This window comes from Cetorhinus maximus, chromosome 19 (assembly GCF_964194155.1).
Source record: "Cetorhinus maximus chromosome 19, sCetMax3.hap1.1, whole genome shotgun sequence".
In the NCBI taxonomy this organism is placed as follows: Eukaryota; Metazoa; Chordata; class Chondrichthyes; order Lamniformes; family Cetorhinidae; genus Cetorhinus; species Cetorhinus maximus.
Window position 1 is genome coordinate 1,540,014 of NC_135897.1, and position 9,613 is coordinate 1,549,626.

At 42.7% G+C, this 9,613-nt stretch overlaps 1 non-coding gene across 1 annotated transcript; it reads right to left on the reverse strand.

The window, feature by feature from the left end:
• Window positions 1-8,506: 8,506 nt before the first annotated feature.
• On the reverse strand, window positions 8,507-8,578 carry trnad-guc (transfer RNA aspartic acid (anticodon GUC)). Its single transcript has one exon. It is a non-coding gene; the product is annotated as a tRNA-Asp (tRNA).
• Between the last annotated feature and the right edge of the window lie 1,035 nt (window positions 8,579-9,613).

Below are 9,613 nucleotides of genomic sequence, written 5' to 3' on the forward strand. Positions count from 1 at the left end.
TTTAAAGTAGTTTGTTAAAAAAAAAAGCAAAATAGACACGTGGAAAAACTTAACTTTTCTTGCAAAAAAGTGGTTAAGGGCTGGAATGCATTGCCTGATAGTGTGCTGGAATCACGTTCAAAGGGAGCATTAAATAGAGAGTTACACTGTTATCTGGCTTTAAATCCTTGCCTGTGGCCATGGGTCCTAGGGTCCAAGACATAGGAAAAAACTTTCAAAAAAAAAAATCAAATTCCTCCTGCAATCATGAGTATGGGTTTCGGTAAAGGGGCTGTCAGCAGGTAAAATGTAGGTACTGAGCTGTGCTTTAGTGTCTGGATTTAAAGAGGGTTAGGACGGAGTTCAAGAAGGAAACAGAGTTCCAGAGGGGGAAAACTGAATGATTGGTGAGGAGGAAAAGCAAGGAATGTGAATGGCGTTCACCATCTTTCAAATTTTATTCAATGAAGGTCCCAAAGGGAAAATCATCTCTGTGCCAAGGAGCAGCTGATTAGTGCAGTGACCGGAAAATAGAACCGAAATTAGCAGAATCCCGGTGTTTACTGAGGGAGAGGAAACGGGGTAAACAAGGAAACAAAAGATGGTGGATCCTGAATTGCTGCCGTAAAAAAAGCGAAGGAATTGATGGAAAAAATATTTTTTTTAAAATGAACAAAATGATGGCAGAGATTAAAATGTAGTTTACTCTGTCATGTTACCGTAAAGGTTTACAAGATGCACGTTTATTGTCAGATTATTAATGAATTCTGCCTGGATACTCATTACCAAATCGATCATAGCCCGGTTAGTCTCGGTTTTAAAGTATATTTTTTCAGCAAACTGTCCTCGATTCAATCTACCAAACCACTTGTTTAACAGAAATTCCGATTCAACCCAATTGAGGTGAAAGAGCCAGTTTCTGTGTTAACGCACACACGGAAATATCGCCTGACTGGGTGGGTTAAGCCCTTTTTTTCAAGGGGCTCTCATATCCCGCGAATCTCTGAAAACAATCGCAGATTCTTGACTGTTGATATACAATGTTTATCGGCATCTGTCTCCCACATACCAACCAATTTAAATGTTGTTTCTAATTTCGAATGCTTTCTCTGTATAAAAACCGGAGCATTCTTCTCGTCGGAGAATTGAACCCCGATCTCCCGCGTGACTAATAGGAATCTTAACCACTATGCTAACGAGTAAACGGGACTGCGCGATGGCTGCAGGCTTAGATCTTCGATGCCTCTGACTTGCGCACACAAACTCCTTAACAGCGCAGCAAAGCAGTGATCATTGCGCTGTTGCAAATGAGATGCTTTCCGACTGATCTAAACGAGCATAATAATCGTCCTGCGTAAAGCAATCTATTATATATAAAGCCACAAAATGCAATGGTGAACATGTGTGTTTGTGTGTGATACGGAGGTAATGATAGAGAGGTGGAAAGAGACAGAGAGAGAAAGGGCCAATGATGCCAGAGGACTGGAGGATTGAAAATTTTTTATCCGTGTTGATGAAAGTAGCGGTTGGAAATCTTCTGATTTGACTTTCTCCCGCGCGTGTTTTCGGAACAAAATCTCACCGAAACGAATGAAAATAATCTCCGCGCTTGGAGTTCCTTATTTGAGAGGTTTAAAATTAACAATAATGAAAACAGAAATGCTGGAAAAGCTCAGCAGGTCTGGCAGCGTCTATGGAAAGAGTAACCAAGTTAACGTTTCGAGTCAGCATGACTTCCGCAAACTGCGATAGGCGGGAATGGAACACGAATCAGCTGCGCGGAAGACAGATTATATTCCCCACTGCACCACTAACGTTGATTACAGGCCATTCAATGGCGGGAAAAATGGCAAGACACTTATCAAGACCGTTATCATTAAAAATAAAACGGCCGGTTGCTATGCAGCCATTCACAATCTCATCTGGACACATCTTTTGGTTTTTTTTTATCAGAACCATTACAATTCTGTTCAGCTTTTGTCCCATGAAACCTTTTCTCTCCTCCACCCCAACAACCCACAGCCCCACCCAGAACCCTCACACCCCCCTTGTGCTAACCCTGCGCCCTCCCGCTCTCCACTGGTTTAAACATTTTATCCTTCTACATTTCTATTGTTCTGATGAAAAGCTATCGACCTGAACAGGTCACTCTGTTGTCTACACTGATGCTCTATTCTCTATGACCTCCTAAACATTTTTGGGTCCTTTTTTATTCCTGTTTTTTTTTTTCCCTTTTCCAGTGACTACACTGTTTTCCTTTTCCATTTGAATGGTTTGCGGGAAAGTGGCGAACGATATTTATATTCCTCGCTCTTGCTCCTTGCTAATCTACCAGTTTTCTTCCTTCGTAGATCTGTTTGTCTCGTGAACTCCCTCCTAACGCTCCTCAATTCCGGACACTAAAACACAGCTCAGTCCCTTTGCTGAATCCACTGAGTGCCCCAGTAATGAAGTCCCGCTTTCTGATTTCTGCAATGACTTGACACAAGCTTTCCAGATGCTAAGGGAAACAGATCAGTCAGTCGAAGAGCCTATTTCTATTGGCTGGGAATCTCGGAGTGATAACATTAAAACCGGAGATTCGAGCATGGAAATTGGGAAACGGTTCTACACAGAAAATGTGCTAGAAATTTTGGTTACATTATGTGAACCGAATCTAATGCTTGATTGATTGTTATATTTTTAACCTGAGATTGATCGGGTTTTGTTAAAGGAGGGTATTAAGGAATATAAGGCAAAGGTGAGCAGATGGAGTTAGTCACCAAATCGACACAACATCATTGAACATACTCTAGGGGCCAACTAGCCTCAGCAACAGCAGACTTCGAGGGAAACAACTCACCTACAGCCTTCTGGACTCAACATTCAGTTCAAGAAATGTATACCATAATATCTGCCTCTATGTCGGTTCTTGCGGCCATTTTTTATTTTCCTGGTTTGGTTTTTGTCACGGTTCTTTCTTGCTACATCATGTGACATTTAGGCGGATGCTATGCTGCCACACAAAACTTCATCTGGACAAATTTTTAATTATTTACTTTACCCACAGGAATACAGAAATGTTACAGCGCAGTAGACGGTCACTTAGTCCATCCTGTCTGCAGCAGATTTCCGAATGAGTCATTCCCTGGCTTCTCCCCCTAGCCCTGCACATTCTCCCTTTGGAGATAACAGGTTAATTCACGTTTTAATGATTCAGTTGAACCTGTCTGACCCAACCTCATGCAGTGCATCCAAAACGAGAACCACATTCAGCGAAAAAAAAAAGTTTTCCCTCATGTCATTTTAGCTTATTTTATCAACGGGATTCAACCTGTGATCTCTCGATCTCGATCCTTTCACGGGTAGGAACACTTTCCCCCTATGTACACTGCCCAAACCCCACATGATTTTCAATACCTCTATCAAATCAGCTCCCAACCGTCTCTTCTCCAAGGAAAACAGTGCTAACTACTCCAATCTTACTGCATAACTGAAGTTCCTCACCCCAGAAACCATTCTTGTGAACCTTCTCCGCCATATTTTTAACATCCTTCACATCTTCAAATTCTTCCCCAAGTGCTGCGCCCAGAACCAGACGGAATAAACCAGCTGGTGCTGAAATTGTGCCTCAAAAAAATCTCATTTGCCTTACACCCACTACAACACTCTTTGTGCCATGATAAATGCTATCCCCTGCCTCACAGACAATCTCTTTCGAAACGACCGCACAACCGCTGTATTAGATCTAAGCTCTGCAGTCCTGCCACATTGAGTCATGCATGGTGGTGGACAATTAAACAGCTAACTGGAAGGGGAAGCTGCGCGAATAAGTGAAGGCCTGTTCACAAATCATTCTAAATGCGTCCTCCTGACTTGAACATGCCCTGCTTGGTTTGAGAGCATCAACAGTCGGTGTTGCACTTGGAAGCGTTAAGCATCATTGCCCAGCGAAGATCATTTCACGCTTATGTCCATCCTTGAATATCACATTGTTGCTATTTATTTTGGGCTTGTCTTGCACGTCATGCTGGAATGTGTCTATGTGATTAACAGCTGAAGAATTCTGCCGACTATTTCTTCACTTGAAAAATCATTCGATGGACCTCTTTCTCTGCATCTGCTGATGAAGTTGTCTATGGGTTTGGACTGTTGTGGAAATTACATAACATGTTGATGATGAATTCTGAAGTTGAACGTGATTCTGAACCGGTCTTCCAATATAAACCGTATCTTTGCGCACCCTTTAACTCTTCTGCTGTTAATCCTGACATGTTCAGCCTGCGTAGACCTTCATTCACAAATTTAGGAGAATTTTAATGGCTTGCTTGTCTGGCTCAGGCACAAAAGAATCATGGAACCGTAGCTCTGTTTAAACATTTTGAATTCGGGTGGTAGGTCAGCTGCATCCGAATTCAATCTGGGGAATTTTGTGGACATTTTGACAAAGTCCCTTTGACCTTCCTTCTTCTGTAGTACCTGGAATGACTGTCACCGTAGCTACTTTTGTTGACTTTTCCAAAGTTGTGCCAATTTCATCGCAGCCTTCTCTGGCCTGATTTTTATGCAGTTTTCTCTTTTTTTTCTTTCTTTGACTCTCCCTCACTCACGATCAATCCCGTCCACGCCCTGATCTGTCGCCTTTCACGACTGACCTAATCTGAGGCTGGTTCTCTTCACACTCTCTCCCACTCACTGAATTGACAGGCCATGCATTGCAATGTAACCATGAGGGATCAGTCTGCTTCCCTGCGCTTCATTTGAACACTATCTGACTCTGTCTTACAAGCTTTTCTGTACAATCAGCGCGCTGCCTTCTCAATGCTCTCCGATCTGCGACTCTCTTTAGGTCTGATCAAAACGTCAAGAGACACCTCATGCCATGTAGCACAACCAGACACTGTTCACCAATCGCATCCGTAGTTTATTTTAATGCCAGGCTGTCTGACGACCGCTGAACACCATTTTCTGTTGTTATAATGATGGAGGCGCCAACCACCATTCAAATATATGGTTAATGCTTTGAGATACTTTGCCCCATCCAATCACATGTCATCAGCTGTGGTGGCCTGGTGGTGAGCAGACATCCTTTTCAAGCTTTTGATCTGGTTATTATTCCCAGCAATCACAGTTTGTTCATTTTACATTTCTGAGTTCCGGACCTCCAAACAGGAGTTGATTTTGATGAGATGAGATTTTGTTCCGAAAAGGCACGTGGCTGTAATTTAAGCGAAGCGATTTCCAAGGTCCCCTTATATAAGTGAGGAACATAGTCATGGAGGGATTTGGAATTGAGATTGGGGATTTTATAATTGAGGCATTGGCGGGTCATGAGCTAGTTTGCTGGGTCAACAAACGCGGGGGTGATTGGTACAGTTTCATATATTTAGATTAGGGAAGCATAGATATTTGTCCAGAGGAAGAACGCTTGGAGGCATCACAGCTTTGCCTTGTCATCTCTTGAACTCATCTCAAAAAATGGAAAAATGCGGGAAAAATTCGGCTTCTCTGATAGTTTCGGTTAGCGGGTAAATTATTGAAAACTTCGATAGGCCTGGATTATTTACTAACCTTCCTCTGTGGGGGCTGATTGCAGCACCTTCTGTTCTTATTTCTGATTCCCAGCGTGATGAGTCTGTCCTTTTCCGAACAATCTCTGTGCGGGAATCGACATTCAAATCAAGAATTAGGAAGCAGCAGAGGGAAAACTTTCAGAGAATTAGTGAATTTAACTGAATCCGAGTAATCCTATCACGGCTCCAGGGAAAAACTTCATTATCTGCAATGAGGAACAAGCCTGAGTTATGTTTTAAATATAAGTTAAGTGGAGGTTGTAAACCTTTTTATCGGAATTACACCTGTGTGTGATTCCGATGCAAGATCTCACCGAAATGGATCCAATACAGCTCCGAGTTTGGGTTTTTTGATTTGAGAGGTTTAAAATCAACAAACTGCAATGGTAAGGAATTGAACCAGAGTCAACTGCTTTAAAAACAAAGCCGCTCACCACTATACCACCATCGCTGAACTCGGTACGTTCACAGCTGCAAAGTCTCCCAAGGCACTTAGGAAGAGCGTTATCGTTAAAAATAAAGCTGATGTTCAGCCACGGAAGGACAAATTAGGTCTGGTGACAAAGGTTTTCTCAGAGAGGTAGACTTTAAGGAGCTTCCTAAAGATGAGAGGGAGCTGGAGAAGTGAAGGGGTTAAGGAGGGTGTCCAGAATTTTAGACCAGGTCAGCTAAATGCACGGTTGTCAATGCTGCAGATATTAAATCCCGGAAGGTACAAATTAGCAGAAGAGCAATAATCTGGAAGATTTGTTGGGCCAGAGGAGTTTACGGAGAAATGAAGGGGTGAAGTAATGGAGAGATTTTAAAGTAAGGATGAGGGTTTTAAAATTGAGGCATTGCCGGGGCAGGCGCCAGTGTCGGTCAACAAACACGGGGGTGATTGGTGAACTGGACTTGATTCAGGTGAAGTTCCAGGCAGCAGAATGTTGGACGGGCACAGGTATAAATAAGGTAGAATATGGGAGGCCGTGCAGGTATACACTGGAATAGTCAAGCCGAGAGTGAACAAAGGCATGGATGAGGATTTCAGCAGCAGATAGGCTGAGGCAGGGTCGCAGTTGGCCGATGTTTAGGATGTTCAAGTACTGAGTGTTCATATGATAACAGCCTGTCAGTCTGTCGAATATCATGCAGTTTTATCAGAGATATTGGCGTAAAATGGATACAGCGTCAGCCATAATTGTTCAACATTAGGATTGATACTGTGTGTGTATCTATGGATAATTATGTCAGTGCGGGAGTTTTCACATTTCACTGCAATGAGAAGCTGAACAAAATGTCCCAGACTGTGGCCAAGGACTGAGACCCTTTTAAGCTGAAATTTGCCCCTTTAAGTCGCCCAATTGGGATCATTCCCTGCAGGATATTTGCTGTTCATGAAACATTAATATCAATAATTCCTGTCGCTGGGTTCATTGAGAGGGATGGAGAGTCAGTGAACAGACCGGAGTGTCACAGTTGTTCTGTTCCTGACTCTCCCATTCCCGGTAGTTTAGTGAGGACTCGGACTCCCATGGAAAGTGTTGTCCCCAATTCCGCCCGATTCCCGTCTAGTAACACTGAGTGAACTGAAAGCTGTCAGTAACACCAGTATCGAGATCCTGGTGATGTCACTGTGGTTCAGTGTTTAAACAACAGAATAACAAACAAGGTTCATAGAAAATATCATAGCTCAGATTCAGGAGGGGATCAGAAACATGAGCAAGGTGCGCTGTCTACCTTCTGATTCAGGTTCCTGAACTCTACGGAAAATGACATGAGATTCGTTGCATTGTTGCTGTTATGGTCGTATGGCCTATTAGATAAGGCGTTTTACTTCCCTGTGTCGTGCAACGTTATCAGACGATTGTCGGTTGGAGTCCTGCCATTTGTCCTATGATCCTTTCCCGCAGATAATTTGCCCTGTACAGAAGTTCTCGCACACTTTGTGTGTAGATTTTTTTTTTCTAATTCCCTCGGTAAAAACTCTGGCTTTAACTCTTTGACGGTGGCACTGGGTCCTCAATTCCCAGTCAGCTGAAAAACTTTTGGGCTGATCTTACTTGTTCAAGTTTACAAAAAAATTGTATTGAATCCCTCCTGCAATCATGAGGAAGGACCTCGTTAAAGGGACACTTAGTGCGTTAAATGTAGGGACTGAGTTGTGGTTTGGTGTCGGGAATTGAAGATGGTTACGAGGGAGTTCAAGGGACAAACAGATTTACAGAGGAAGAAAACTGAGTTTGGCGAAGAGGAAGAGAGAGGAATATGAATGGATTTCATCATCTTTCAAATTTTCCCCAATGAAAGATCAAAATAGAAAATAACCTCTGTGCCAAGGAGCTGCTGATAGTGCAGAGGCCAGAAAATAGAACTGGAATTAGGAGAATCATCGTGTTCACTGAGGGAAAGGCGATGGGTTAAGAAAATAAAAGTTGCGAGGGGGCGGGGATGAATGGCTGGATCCTGAAATGCTGCTGTCAAAAAGCAATGGAAATAAAAGGAAAATACGTTAAATAAATTAATAAAATGGTGGCAGAGTTTATAATGTAAGTTACTCTGTCATGTTACAGTCACTGTTTACAAGATGCGCGTTTACTGTCAGATTACTAATGAATTCTGCCTCATTAGTCATTACGAAATCGAGTCTGCCCGGTTCCTCTCGGTTTTAATATACCTTCTTTTAGCAAGATGTCCTGGGTTCAAGCTACCAATTTACTAATTTCACTGAAATTCCGATTCAGCCCAGTTTAAGTGAAAGAGCCAGCGTCGTGTGTTCGGACACATAGGGAACGGTCGGCTGACAATATGTGTGAAGGGCCTTTCCTCTCAAGGAACTCTAACATTCCGCGATCTCTATAAACAATCGCTGTTCCTGAATCTCCCTGTCGCTGGGACGAAATCTTTATCTGCACTGTCTCCAACATATCAACTAATGTCAAAAACATCACCAATTTCGTGTGTTTCCTCGTGTAAAGGCAATAGGATTACGTCTACTCCCCGTCGCGGAATTGAACCGCGGTCTCCCGCGTGACAGGCGGGGATACTAACCACTATACTAACGAGGAATTGCTGAATTTTATCACAGAGAAACCTGGCGTTAACTTAACTCAGTAACAAATGAAAATGCTGAAGTGGCACGATGTGGGAATGGAGGGGTTGCGGGTTTCCTTCAGTTGTTTCAGAGACTAGAAGGATGACCGAGTACCTTATCTGGTTAAACTCGCTGCTCTTCAATTGCTATTAGGAACTCATGATACGTAATAACCCACAAATTGATAGATTTGTTGAATGAAAGAAATTGAAATGTCCTCCAATCAGCACATTCATATCGTGAAGCATTCCTCTTTCGTGTAGTGTCTCGGTTTATCAATGCGAAAATCTGACCGCCAGTGAAATATGCGGATGCCATACTAACACCAAATTTCCAGGGAAGTTGCCAATATCGGGAATTGTCAGTGAGTACGCCGCACACGCCTATTCATAAACATGCGCACGACCGACGAAAAAATATAAACCCTGCACCTGCAATGAAAGCCTAGCAGTGTTCGGAGACAATGAAAATGTCTTCAATTCAGATTATCTGATTATCCTGGCAAAATAACACTTCTTCTGATCACAAAATTGGACTTTTAATAATGATAGAGATTTATTTTTCCTCTTGAAACATTTCCCGACCAGGAACCCAAGGAGGGGATAAAATAACCTAATATTAAAATGAAAAGTGAATATATTTATGTTCACCCTGGAGTGACGGGGAGATCTCCCCTGTCATTATTGTACCCAGCCTCCTGCTAGGCCGCCGTAATACATTTGTGCAGCAGCTGTTTATTATTCGGTTCAGCTCTGTCTCTCCCGTCACTGGCTCTCCATCCTGTCGATGGTGCTGTCTCATGAACTCCGAGAATGTAACGCGTTCGCTTATTAAAATCACAAGACAGAGACTGTTTGAGTGAAACATTTGGTCCCAGACCGAGTGTTTAGTTCATCAGCCAGCAGCCCCTGATAATTAAATGCAACACATATAATTGATTTATAAATGCCTGGCTACTGGTTGATATATGTACTCACCCTTGTCAGCCTCAATCTCCTTCAAGGGTAAA